General features: G+C 40.5%; 2 long non-coding RNA genes across 2 annotated transcripts in view; one reads left to right on the top strand and one right to left on the bottom strand.

Annotated features, from left to right (window-relative positions):
* Positions 1–9261: 9261 nt before the first annotated feature.
* The window catches only part of LOC116691071 (uncharacterized), a 7147-nt gene continuing 1493 nt past the window's right edge, over positions 9262–14915 (bottom strand). The window contains exons 2-3 of the long non-coding RNA XR_004332417.1: positions 13837–13839; positions 9262–9272 (exon numbers count right to left, since the gene is read on the bottom strand). This is a non-coding gene — a long non-coding RNA (uncharacterized LOC116691071). The remainder of the gene's footprint in view (positions 9273–13836; positions 13840–14915) is intronic.
* Positions 10757–14915, top strand: part of LOC116691075 (uncharacterized) — a 27045-nt gene continuing 22886 nt past the window's right edge. The window contains exon 1 of the long non-coding RNA XR_004332418.1: positions 10757–10768. This is a non-coding gene — a long non-coding RNA (uncharacterized LOC116691075). The remainder of the gene's footprint in view (positions 10769–14915) is intronic.

Here is a 14915-nt window from a genome sequence, read left to right as displayed (position 1 = left end):
TCCCGGTTGCGTGTTTCCGTGTGTCCGGGTGTGTGTCCGTGTGTGTGTCGTTTTTATTTTCAAGGATCTCTTATCACTAACAATCACAGCTTTGGAGGACATCCATATATCACTCTTAATGAGCTGCGACCTGACACACAAACACCACCTTACATCACGCCATGCATGCATGCACGCACACACACACACCCAAACCACACACAACCACACACACCACACACCACACACAAACACCACTCACAACACCAAACACACACGGTAAAAAGTGCAAACACCTCAGATGTGCTGATTCACAAACTCACACTTTGTTGATAAGCGTTTCCGCAGACTGTCCTCAGGAGACATGCTTTGAGGGACATATCTGTTTTCCATCTTTTACACACAAGTTGAACATTCATTTTAGAAGGTATTACCGTAACTGTCCGCTGCAAGCTGTAACCTGCCATACATCCTTAGTGTAATTTGTGCAAATAATTGTGTTTAGTTGAGGTGACTAAACTGTGGATTGCTTAACAACCTGTTTGTTGACGGCATGCTGTTTGCCCTTGACTCCCTTCTAAAATTGCAGTTCCTCCACAGATTTCAGCAAAGTTGCAGCAAAGAGTGAATGTCATACTATCCAAGCACCCAAGCAAGCCAAATAAGAGTAAGCTTCAGTAAGTAAGTAAGTAAGTAAATTTATTTGTATAGCACTTTTCTCAGATGAAATCACAAAGTGCTTCACAACAAAAGGAAGCATTACAACTCTCATAAATACAATGCATCACAAAAACAAAAGAATAACACTTACACATAGACCAGCCTCCACCACACTACAATCTAGTTAAAAGCCTCTTTAAAAAGCAGCAGAGTTTTAAAGTTTTCCACACAATCTAAGCAGCTATGGAAGGAGGCAAAGCGTTCCACACCCTAGGTGCAACAACTGAAATGAACGGTCCCCCCTAGTTTTAAAAGTGTAAGGGGGGCAACATAGTCTCTGGCCTGTTGATCTCAGACTACGTGAGGATGTACGCAGCTGTATCAGTCAGATGATGTATGGGGTGCCTGTCTTTGTAGGGCTCTAAAAGTTAGGACCAAAATTTTGAAGTGCATTCTAAATATCACTGGTAACTAATGAAGTGAAGCTAAACTGGAGTAATAGTGCCATTTTACTCGTGTGGTTAAAAGCTAGCAGCAGAATTTTGGACATCTGGAGACACAAAGATCTTTCTTATTAAGGCAAATAAAAGACTGTTACAATTTCTAAGCGAGATGAGATAAAAGCATGAATAATCATGTCCACTCGGCTTTTGACACCAAGGCCTTACTTTGAAATGTTCCTTAATTGAAAGAAACTTTTTTTAATAAGTGTTTTGTGTTTCTCCAGAGACATGCCGCATCAAAAACAACACCTAAGCTCCTGAGACTGGGCTGAACAGACGAACCTAAGTCACCAATGTTTCAGTAATGTGGTTCGTTTTTTTAATTACTTTAAATTTTGCTGTTGTTGTTATAACACAAATCAGCGTGGTTCTTTGTACAATTAATGGACAAATATAAAGACCATGAGGTCTGAAGTTAAATCTTTGAATCATTTTATCCTTGGTTTGGTAGTAATTACCAACCTAATAGGCTTCTATGTACCTAGCTTGAATTATATGTTTGATGTTCTGGCTAGTCTGTGTCGGAAATGTAAAAAAAAAAGAGAAAAAAAAAAGAAGAAAAACCAGTATTCAGGATACAGGACAGCCATTTTCTTAGAGTTTTTCAGTGGACATTTTCCATCCTGGACCCACATTACCCCCACCTCACACTGCACCATGCTGTGAAACAAAGCTTGTATCCCACCGCTGTACTTCATGTGTGTCCAAGCCTGTTCCCCAGCTTCCAAGCAATCATCACCAGCCACAATAACAGACCACTGATTAAACTGTGTGTGTGTGTGTGTGTGTGTGTTGTGTGCGTGTGTGTTGTATGTTGTGTGTTGTGTGTGTGTGTGGTGGTGGTGTGTGTGTTGTTATGACTCATGTGAGAAGATCTTAGGTAGAGCGTGTAAAAGGCGGACTCTGCCAACCAGAGCTTTTTTTTCTGTGCAAACACAATCCTCCAAAGTCCCAGCCATTGTCAGGGTGTTAGACAGGCAGGAATGAAGGGGCCATACAATTGTAGATTCTACTGTTGCTGCACGTTGGAAACAGCTTTTATTTTTTTTAAAAGAGTACACGATGTACAGCTTTTTCTTTTGTAAATCTATTTCAAACACAAGCTTTTTTTTTCTTATCAATAGGTAATGCTGTTTTCTTTTCTCCCTGGAAAAGCAAAATTTTGATGTAAACATGCCTACAGATGAGCAAGCCTGATGAAATCAACTGTAAAGCCAATCTGTAAAAGGTGTGGTCCAACGCTCCCTTAAATTCATTTTTTTGCAGTTAGATATCTTATAGTATAGTTAATATGCTTATGTTCAAATTGCAAGTGGGTGCAGTAGTTGAAATTAAAATAATTCCTGAATCGGAACCAAATGCTAAAAGCCTAACTTTATTTAAAAAGAAAAAAAAAAAGAATACTCACTGACCGAAAAATATACATCAACGATTGGAAGGAGGAGGAAAAGATTCCTCTGTTGCTACAATATGTTGGAAAAACAGCTTCAATTTTCTCACGTAATTCTGGTGTTGATACAAACTGATTTCTCATCTTCACACCAAAACAACCAAACATCAACTCTGACTCTGTTTCCCAATCAACACATAACTGAACTGAAGGAGTATCAATGTTAGATCTTCTTGCTTAATTACTTAAACTGTGAAAGTGTCAGTCCACCTTGCTTTTCTGCGTCTGGCTTTAAAAATCTCAGATTTTGCACTTCATAGAGAATGTTGGTGTTATTAAGGCAGACAATATTTTTTTTATGTTGGCACTAAAGCTGCCTGTGGTACTTGAGAAAATATAAGCTCCCAGTGTGAAACCGACGTATAGCAGCTCAGATGAACTTCTGACCCAGATTGGAGATTAATAAAACATGAATGTTTCATAAAGTTTTGTAGTTTACTATGTTGAAAAGAGAGACTGTGGGTGGAGATGATTGACAAAAATGACAGAGTGTGACATAAAGCAGGTGTAAAATATAGAAGAACACTGAACAATGAAAAATATTTCTATGATGGATTTCTTTTAACTTTCTTAAATATTGTGGGCAAAAATCGGAAAGCATTGACAATGAATTATTTAGAGCACCTTGATAACGTCGCACACACGTGTGGTGTGTGTATTTGTGGTGTGTCTGTGCGCACCCTTGTGATGTGCTCTCACTGTTGCGTGCTAGACGTGTGCTAATCACATTCTTCACCGTGTCCAAGTGAAGGTGGCCCCCAAGCACAATTTGTCTCTAATAGCTTATTCCCCCCCCAGTGTCATCCCATGATGCCGACGGCTTTAGTCCCTGTGACTGCCCTAGCTCCTCATTGTGATGTCTCGCCAGCAATGGAGGCCCTTTCACCAACATCACTGGGTCTTCAGTCCACCAAGACATTAGTCATGCCTCCGGGCTACTAGGGACACAGAAGGCTAATTGGAAACAGATCACACACACTCACACTTGTGATCACATTACACATGCAACCACGCACACAACGAGTGAACCCACATGCCGGCCATTACACAGACACACACACACACACACACACACATACACATCACGCACTTAATTCTCAGACCCTCACACTAATACACTCTCACACAATGCGTCCACACACACTTGCACTCTGTCTTTCAGAGGCCCCTCCTCTCCCCTAAGGAAGCACCCTCGGGTGAGGGGAAGGAGGTCAGTTTATTGTTTCTTATGGAGCATGTAAACAAACGAGGACTCCACAGACGGGTAATGAAGAGGGAAAGAGGGTTGAAAGGACAGAGAGAATAAGATTGTCCACCTCCATTAATGTGGCTTTTCCTCTCTCTGTATGAAGGACAGCTCCGTCCCGTCCTCATTGTGAAGTCAGTCCCGTAAACCCTTAATGGCTAATAGATCACAGACACGCACAAACACACACCACACACCCCACACACACGCACACAAACACACACAATCTGGCTTCAGATCAACTCCGTGGCTCCCTCAATGGGCTAACCTGCCTCTTAATTCTTTATCAAGGCTTGACAGGTGCTAACAATATAGCCTTTCAAAATACAAGTTATGTCCAGGCATGTCTATTAATAAGAACTTTGAGTTGTTGACCAGGTGCAAATTTCAAGTAGTTATCAGTTTACTTTCATTCATTTCTTAAGTCCATAAGAGAGGCGAGCTTGTCTATTTCAAAGAATGTGGCGCTCACACCAATGTTTTCTGAGAAGACACAAATACATCAAGCTGAACTGAGTACAGATTAACCAAAACGGCTGGCATCAAGCTAAGTATCTACCAAGCTAGCAGTTTTCAGCACTAAGTGCAGGACGCTTTCACAATGTGTGTGTGGCAATGTCTAAACTGTAGCAACTAACCTAACTATTCATTTTTTTGATATGAAGTTTAATGGTCGCCTCACATCTTCAACAAGCATCTTTCCGTGACATTGGAAGTTAGACATTTATAAAGATGGTGTCCAACTACCTTGATACCCTCTGCAGTTCCTTTATGTGTTGCAGTCCTTCTCCTTGCAAACGCTACTCTTGCCCATAAAAGGACAGACGTGCTAAATCCCTGACACACACTTTCACCAGCTGCTTCTTTTGTTTACCTACAAGGAGGAGCACCACCATAGCACCACCAGAAGTTAATGCTCCCCAGTTCCTTCCACTGCGTGTGGGTGCCCTGTCAAGGACATCACCCCCAGCAGGCTTCCCACCCATGTGCACACAACGCCAGGGACACAAGTATGTGCAGATGGGACAAGTGGCAGCATGAAGTCAATGTGTGAGACATGAGTAAACTGTATTTATGCAAATGATCACACCAGTCCACAGATGACACGAATCACATTGACCTGATGCTGGAGCTCGTTTGTCTTCCTGCTGCGTCATGTTGATTGAAATAACAGAAACTACAAACTTTAGTTCCGGAAATGAATGTTGAAATTGTTAAATGTCATTTCTGAAAGTACTTGAAATTTCCCTCAGTTTCAGAAGAAAAGAAGGTGCAAAAGGAAAATACTTGGCACCAGTACAGGCAAGGAAGAAATATACAGCATTATTAAAACAATGGATCTGTGTGTTGTCTGCAGGTGTGTTTGTGACATCACCCACTGTTTCTGACCTCTTACATTCTGAGTTTTCCGGCACCGGCACAAGCGTCTACTGTTTCGGGGATTTCTGCTTGACATTTCTATGCTTAATGTAACAATACAGCAACAGCCTTTAACAAGTCACTCAGAGACAGCAGTGTGGTAGCCAGCAGGAAGCCAACACTGAACCTTGAAATGCATGAGTGAGAGTGCATTATACATTTCTTCTGGGAAGTTGCAGTAAATAGAAAAGCAAAACAGAAATGCAAATGAAATTCGGTGCATGAATGCAAAATATACGGAAATATATTCAGGAATATGTGGTGTTACATGGGAGACAGGAGGTTAGGACCTGCTGGTTTTAGACAAGGTCACTTCCAAATCTCTGCCTCTGCCTGAGTCTGTTCATTTCTCTCTCCTCACTCTCTCTGTCTCTCTCTCTCGCCTCTCTTTCTCTCTGCCGATGATGAAACAGAGCGAGGATGTCATTCAGTATCCGCCATTAAATGATGCCCTGACATGCCTCGCTCAAGCAGCTAATTTGTGTAATTTAGAGATAGCAGTTTGGTGTTGGCGGCGTTGGGGCCGATTCTCCGGATCGGCCGATTCAGCAGACGCAGTAGCAGCAGAGCGGGAAGCCATGATGGACAACTGATTAGGGGAAGTCCAGAGCAGGTTGGGTTTTTCTAGTGCCCCAAGCCTTTGTCAAGGTAGAAAACATCTCAACCTATGGTGAAAAAATGCCCCCCCCCCCCCCCCCCCCTCCCATTACTATTTTTTCTCTCTTTCCGTATTATGTGTTGACAGCTGGGGCTGCACAGAGCTGTGATGAACAATATTGCTCATTCAGGACGAACTTCTCCACAGTCCACCGCTACCTCCCACCCTGAAAATTAGGCAATGAATGCCATTATGCAGGGTAGAGGAGGATAAAGGGGCAGGACACACACACGGGAAAACCGAGCTCTGAACCATGCAGAACTGACTATCAAATTGGCCAGGTCATGTCATCACCGGACAGCCATGTAAATCTGTCCGTAGGGCTGTGGATTTATTTTCCTCCTCTGTGATCAATAATACATTGGGTAACACATTATATATACATGTTCTGCTTTGCATTTATGTATATGTTCTATGTTGGTATATGTGTGCACCAAAAGACCTATAACAGGGAGAAACAAAACTACCATCATTACATTTGTATCAAAAATTTGCCGACTGGATGCATTTGGATGAATAACCTTTTTAATATAAAAATTGTGCATTGGTTTTTATTGAACATTTCTTTCATGTTGCAAAATGTCCATACTAAATGTGTCTGCTAAATGTTGACAACGCTGACAACGTATTTATCATGTTTTCTTTTCCTGCAACATCTACTTGTAATGCCTCATCTGCTTGTATCAACTTACATGGATAACATTTTTGTGTTTATGTTTGTTTTTGTTATGTTTAGGCACTCAGTCTGCCTGGTTACCTTCTTGATAAAATATTGAAAAGTCAACGGTGACTTCAAGCAATAAACCATGTTATTATTGTATATTAACATCAAACAAATTATTTTTGTTGCCTGATCCTAACCATAGAGGATGTCAATCCCTGATCTCTGGTGTCAAAGTCTTATGCTTTACCCTAGTATGGGGAGATTCTGAGACTAACAACCAACACCTTCCGCTACCATTCCATTGACTCCCATTCATTTTGGCGTCACTTTGACTGTACTCTGAAGCATTTGAATACCATATTTGGTCCGTTGTTTTTTTTCTAGAGAACACAACAATGCTTAAAGGATCCATTACCTGTTATCTCTCACGTTTAGACTCTGTCGCATTTTTTATTGTAAAAATAGGCAACAATTGTGTCATAACTACGCAACTTTCTGTCGCATGGCAGAATTTACCGTATAGTCAGGAGAAATCGCAGGCAATTGGGGGACGTGGAGGCATACAGTCAAGGAGGAAGCCCATAGAGAGCCCATGAAAGCCTTGGAAACAATATTTCAGCAACGTTTGATGGATTGGAAATACTTCGGCATGTGGCAGTGAATTCATACTGTATGGATAACATTTATCCCACAACAAACAGATTTCTCTTGGCACAGCTACCAGAAGACTTACAACTTTCAGACGTTGCTCACATCACATCTAAGTTGTCAAGCTCAGTTGAGGCTGCGCAGTAACGCTCGGCCATCCACCGAAAAGTGTTTCTTTTTTCCTTTACTTCAAAGTCTGTGGCGTTGCTGTATCCTTTTGTTGCAATGTCTGTGTTTGTACGCCACCACCCACACCAACCACCTGCTCACAGAACTTTGTGTAGCACAGCATGCAGCACCTTATTCACTGGAAAAAAATAATTGACTCAAAACAAACAAAACAAATTAGTATCATACAGAACACTAAAAACACTAAAAAGAAAAAAAAGGAAAACAGAGACCACATACGCTTCCTGTACAGAAGCACTTACTACAGTCAGTAGGGAAAAATATGCCCCTGTCGACGAGAGGGCTTTTAATGTGAAACAGATGCGGGAAGTGAGTTCATAACACAAACAGCAGTACCAGCAAATTATCTCGATAAATGGTGGCAGACCAGAAACAAATAACCTTAAAAATAGAATAACATTATTACATAACAACAGTTTTACATAATACGTTCAATTACAGTAATAAGGGTAATGTAGTAATGGTAATAAAAACTGCCCTACACTCTCAATGTTGAAACAGTTTCTTAAGATATTACGATAACGAATTTTTGAGGTTTCTGCACCTAGAACAGCACATGGACAAAGGTAATCCATAAATAATATATAGATAACACACTAAAAGCAAATTGAATAAGGTGTACATAAAAAACAGAGATATGTTGACATGTACATACTTCAGCAGTGGCATGTAGCAGTAGAACAGAAACGTGATAGTGAGACAGGTTAGTCCCTGTTTGAACTCACATACGGCTCCTGAAATGTCCCACTTGGAAATTAAAACACATATTGAAGCTTCATGTTCCTTTTGTCTTTCATGACACATTTCACTTATTGTTTCCTAAACTCTTCCTCCGTTTTATCCCTGGAAATACCCATGAATCATGTACTCAACTCCATCAGAGATGCTGGTTGTTAAAAATAGCTGGTTGTAGTAAAATAGCAATCCTATATATCGTACATATACGTACAATATTTACAGCATGTATAGATATAGTGTGTGCGTGCATGCGTGTGTGTGCTGTGTGTTTACTGCCGACTGTGCTGCCTTTACTGTCTGTTTGGACATGTAAACATCACCAGCCAGTAAGCCTGTTCCTCAAGATAGTCCAATTACTACATTCGCTGAACAAACCTTAAGATTTTAATTTTTAACGCTGTTATCTTTGTTTAAATCCACACTTCACAACTTAATTAATAAAGTGGGTGTTGCACACGGAAACAGATACACATCAAGGGACTAATAAACTGTAATTTATGACAGCGGGGGCTATGAGCACAGCCACTTAGGGGTGTGCATATGCAATCAATATGAAACATCCAAGTGCATGAAATTGGAAATAATGAGAGAGCATTCTACTACCTGTGCAATTAAATACATAATGGAATTATCTATTTATCAAAGTGAGAACAGGATTGCATTAGGCCTATGTTCTGCTTGAAAGCAGAGTAATTTATTCTATTAATCCACCACACGGGACCATTGCAGATTATTTCAACATCCACTCAGTGCTGATGTTCCTCCATTTGTCTATTGGTCCCTTTTGTAAAGGGACAAAGCTTTGTGTTTTGCTTGTCACACATTCAGTATTGTTCAAATTAGTTTTCTGGTCACTAGGTGTTCTGTGTTTGGATACAGAGGTCAAATTGTGAAATGAAAGATCGTGCAACAAAAAATACACTCATACACTACAAATATCTTGGATCGGGTCCAGGAAAAGCATTCGCAAACAGGAAAAAAAATGAATAATGTTGACAGTCAGTCGTATTGCTGTTGGTCATAAATATTTATGCAAACACAACCTCTTCTTGATCAGATTTGTTATCCAATTTAATCCCTTCATTATACTTACAAATTCTTACAATGGTTATGTGACTCTTAGTGCATGAATTGATTTACAGAGTAACATTTTTCTGCAAATGACACAAAAACGGTGGTCTCCAAATGGTCCTCCAAATTATTTTCACATTTTTCATTTTCACCTCCTGAACTTTTCTCATAGTGTTATCCATTTATTTGAATTATTAATATGTGACTGTGAGCAAAGCACAGACCAAGCATAAGCTACTGTGTGATGTAGTTGATGAAGTATTGTTTTCCTCTTTCATTCATTTTGGAACATGATGCCAAATCTAGATCAACTCTATATTGTGGGGTAGAAGAATTGTTAAATGTGTATTGTGATCAAGCAGCCCATCATGCTGTTGCTGCCAATAACCCAATGATTTGGCCAACAGTGGGCCTAAACGGCATTCCTTGTTGCCTCTGCCAAACCCGCCATCATATGTGTTCAAATAGACCCATAGACTAAACATACTCTAAGTAACACTGAGTTCCATCTCCCACCTAAAACGTCACACACACTTGCCAAATCTGGCAGTGAAGTAAGGGTCAGAGCTGGGTCACAGATAAATCACACAACTGATTGGCCGACGTCGGCCAAGTGTTAGCCTGACCTGGCTGCTACCTGGCAGGGTGGTGAGGCAAAAGATGATGTAAAAAGCACAAGTACTGTTTTTAATCTTCCCTCTCCTTTACAATTTCCTCACCTCAACTGATGAAACACTAATTGTAGTTTTATTTTATATTTCTCAGCATGAAGCAGCAGGTTTACCATAGAACAATCCATCGTTAAGTAATGTTATCCGTCGCAGCACCCAGAAAAGGCCTATGAAATGCTTTGTTTTCTACTCGGGGTCGGAGAAGTTTGACTTTCTCTCTGCTCGTCTGCCCTCTGAAGCAGATTCACTCTCATTTCCTCTCATTACCAAATCAGATTGTAAAACACCGCAGGGCAGACTTTCCTGATGGCCAGGAGAAAAAAATAACAGATTAGAGAGGAGAGAGAGAGTGAGAAGAGAGAGACAGAGAGGGAGTCAGACAGAATTCTCAGGCAGATTGGAGACAGAATTTGACAAGTAATAGAGTAGGTTATCGGTGGCTGGATGATCAGGATCTGCATCATCATTGGGAATAAATGATGTAAAGAGGACACTTTAATAAGCAAGGAAATAAACACCAGCACGCGATAAAGAGTCTGTAAATGGTGTCCCTTGTATTCAGCCGCGCAATTGGCTTAGGGGCCTCAGTGCAGGAACTTGGACATGAATAAGTGGCAATTAAGGCGAGGATTAAGTCAGTGGGAATGAGAGAATTACAAAAGAGACGGACAGTGGGAGGTGAGCAGTGAGGCGTCCCAAAACTTCACCCGTAGACCCCTCAGTGTGATGACAAGAAGGGATAGAGCCTGATGACCAACATCAGACGGACTACTCCTCCACTGCCAACCCCTGTCCCTCTCCACTTTCACTGTAGACGCAGACAGTTTATGGTGAAGACGAAAACTGAGACGGAGCAAAGCAGACTTTGTTTTGTAGCTGGCAGGATCCTCGACAGTAGAAGCGTCTTATCTGGCAGATGAATCAAAAACAGAGCAGAAAAACTTACCGTTCAATTTATCAGTTTTACTAGATTTATGCCATTTTTGGTGATGTGGCATTTGTTGTAAAGATTCAGTGGATGCTCAAGTTTAGTACCTGGGGTTAATAGTGTTTAGTTTTTACATGATCTCTAGACAAACAGAAACAGCTCGTCAACAACACAGTTGAACATCCGATGTATAACAAAACACTTTCAAGTGTTTCTCTGTATACACATGACCCTAAAATCTTCCTTGACAGTACAAATAGACAGTAAACCGATAGAAAGCGGTTTGTGGCCCTCTTTCTAACAGTATAATCATCAACGTACTGTACTTACTTCTTCTGTGATTTCTACAGTAGTGTTAGTAGTGGTACTAATTTCCTTGTAATTTGTCATTTTCTGTAGTTTCTGGCTTAAACTGTTTCCCCAACTGACTTCATTTATGCCCAGTCAAGCCAGAATCACAAAGATTTCTCAGTACTTTAAATAAATCAATCAGCGTGCTATATGCTACAATTGACAAGCTGTTGTTAGCTTTTCAACACATGCATTATGTATGTAATATAAACATAGTAAAAGTGTGTTGATTTCACTTTGTAATATTATCTGTCTATTTTATTGAACACGTTTAGGTCAGTAACAGAGCTTCATTTGTCTATGTAATATTCCAACTTTTAGAATGTGTGGTATTTTATTTCATTTGAAGGAAGGAAATGCTGGCAACACTTCACTTCATTAACTATCGTAATGCGCAGGGAATATACTATCTCATGCATATTTAATTGCAGGAACAATATTCATTAATGCATCAATTAAGTAGTCAGTCATTAGATGTTCTGATTTAAAATGATGTTCATGTCTTTGTAAATCTGTAAGTTAAAGTGTACAAATGTAGTGTTGTTGATCAAGGTTAACTAAATTACTTCTCCATTACTTTATCGTGTTTGAGCCCTTGAAATAAGTGCTAACCGATCCTTCTTTAACACTGATACTTAAACATTACCAGTGACTCAAATTAAAAGGTTTTAAGAATGAAATGAGTGGGTTGGCCTAACTATCACAATATTTTACACAAGTACGTATACTGAGATGCATTTTTTATAGTTTCTTTATCACGACACATAGGGCACTAAACAGTATGCCTGAAACACCACTCACCCAACTGTACACCGAATTTCTTGCTCGAAAATTTTTTTTTTAAGTAGAGTGCTTTCACAAAGAGGATTGCTGCAAATATCCACCCTTAATCATACTTATTTATCACACACACACACACACACACACACACACACACACACACACACACACACAGGTAAAAATGCTTTTCTAAATAATTGGCAAGAAACATGTGCATATTGTGCATTAGCATCTGCATGAATATAGTAGTCTGGATTATCTTTCGTTCTCCATGACGCAGATTCACCAAATCTGTACACCACTGGAGGGAGGACCATCTTCCAGTCTTCCAAAATAATTTGAAGATGGTGGTGGAGACGGAAGAGAGCTTTCCACACGCCACTCCAAAAACTCCCATGTGTTCAGTTTTGTTTTGTTGTAATCTGATGAATGCTGAGACCAAATCAGACATCATTTTTATGCTACAGTAATCGAAGCGTACATTTGTTGTGTTATGTCATGTTTTTGTAGAACTGCTATTGGCTAAAATAAGGTTTATGTCTCCAGTTTCTATCACCCACACACACATTTTGTGTTATTATCTGGGACAGCCTGTCTTTTCTATTGTGTGCCAAATAATCAAAGCCCTTTGTTGATTCTCAGTTGTCAGTTTCCACTCTGCCTTAAGAAATAATCTCCCAGCTCACAATCACTTGCAAAATGAAAACAGAGACAGCACAGTGTCAACTGGCACTGACTTTTACTTGAATTTAAAAAAATAGCAGGGCATTTTGTTTCAGCTTTCTTTCACTGTAAGAGTTCTGGAACTCTGTCTCTGCCGATCGGTAAGACAGCGTTCTATAACTTTTTGTTTCATGGTGTTCAGAATTTTAGCATATGAGAATAAGCATAATTAATTATGTAGGTATGAATTGATTTTATTTTATAATTCTAGCGTGAACATTTTGAATTTGGGGGTGCTATTGGGTTCAACTACACCATCAGGGAATAAGAAAAGGTTTATTTCAGAGTGAAAGTAAAGAGGAAGATGAGCAGAGGAATGATAATAGAACCCGTTGGACCACAGAGACACCTCTGGCCTTGAAACTCAGCGAAGAAGACTTTGTCTTTGCAGAGTCTTTGTGCTGGTCCTGGTGACTCGGGGGGTGTTGTGTCTGTCTGTGTGTTTGAACAGCTAGCAGCTTGAATCTGCCTCCCAGGTGTCGAGCTACAACAACAAAACTACCCATCTTCATTCTACAGCCGGCTGCCACTGCAGCACAGCCCCCCGCTGAGCTGAGACACACACACACACACACACACACACGCACAGTATGCAATAGAAAAAAATGTCACAAAACAGAGAAGAAAAGTAACAGAAATAGAAGGACAGGAGGTGGTGAAAGAGCCAAAACCCTTTTAGTAATTTTTATTTTCTTTGTTAGTTTATCCTTGTCACATGAGATAGCTACGTTGTGTGTGTGTGTGTGTGTGTGTGTGTGTGTGTGTGTGTGTGTGTGTGTGTGTGTGTGTGTGTGTGTGTGTCATCATGTGCACGCTTGTTTTAAAGAGAACATGGTGTGCTTTGGCTCAGAGTTACCTCGGGGCAAAACCTTTCCCTGTCCAACACAGTAGCTTTATTTGAGTCCTCTTTACGGTGTTGGGTTTCTGATGTCAGTCATAATTTACGTACAATCCCGACCAGTTTTTAATGGAACAGGATGAACACAGCATATTGAACAACTTCAAAAGACTTCGAGCTATACCATTAACTGCTGCTTTTTGTGTATAACACACACACACACACACACACACACACACACACACACGCACACGCACACACACGCGCACACACACACACACACCTAGACACTGCCTATGGATTATCTTCGCTTATGCAACAAACTGTAAAATATTGAAACCATGCAGAGAAACAATGTATGAATGGATATCCCAGCTGTAAAAGCAGATTTATGGTTTGGAAAAGGTTTTTGGACACGTCTCGGAATCTACCAAGTATGATAATGGATGGATGGATGGCTGAAGCAAGGGTTATTCATTCTCTGGAGGACAGACATGAGGCTTGAGTGGACAGCTTTCCCAGCCTTGTTACTGTATGCACATCCTGCGGCTGGTCGCGTGAGAACATTAAAAAACAGCCAAGAAATATGTTTTTGGGGATTTGGTGGGAAGTTGTCAGCAGTGAACTGTGAAAACCATTTACCTCTGTGCAGCATTACAGTTTATGCAGCGCTGCATCGGTGGCTGAGCATGTATTTTCATCTTCAATGCCTGATACTGTCAAATGACTCATAGTCGTATGATTTGTTGATTGAATGTAGCGACATTGTTGGCTGCATTGCATCCTGGTATTTTGAGCCCTGTTGGTGTTTACGTGGATGGATTTGGATTTTGCCCTGTAGATGGCGGTTGTCAAGGGGAATACATGCAAAAACAAGCACACCAACTCAGTCACAGACAACACGAACGTTGACAACATAACTCACTTAAGATCCAGAATATTTCCACACCGGCGACTTCAGTGAAAGAGGAGGGTGCGCAAGTCCTGTTGATGACTGGCTGTGACCACAGTGTTGATCCATTTTTGTGAAATGATTGAAGCGCCTTCCAAATTTGCGGTCCCCTACAAAATATACTCAGACTCGTACATTTTTTTTTATTTTAAGACTTTTTAAGAACCTGCAGGAACCATGTGTATCACTGTGTTGTAAAGTATTATGTAATTAATTACAATATGATGCTGTGTGACAGTACTACGGTCACGTGCGACATTGTATTGCATTTTTCACAAAAAAAGAACAAAGACTCAAGCTCCGAGGCTGGTAAAACTCACAGAGAAAGGAAAACGGCAGGGAAGCGATACACAATAGCAACAACCGGAACATGTAACACAACAAACAGGAAAGAGGACCTGACACAGGACACAGAAAGCTCAAAGACTAAATACAGAGGGTAACGAG

The sequence above is a fragment of the Etheostoma spectabile genome, chromosome 1, assembly GCF_008692095.1.
Source record: "Etheostoma spectabile isolate EspeVRDwgs_2016 chromosome 1, UIUC_Espe_1.0, whole genome shotgun sequence".
Lineage (NCBI taxonomy): Eukaryota > Metazoa > Chordata > Actinopteri > Perciformes > Percidae > Etheostoma > Etheostoma spectabile.
The sequence above is the reverse complement of the archived record's forward strand: the minus strand, read 5'-3'. Positions and strand labels throughout refer to the sequence as shown.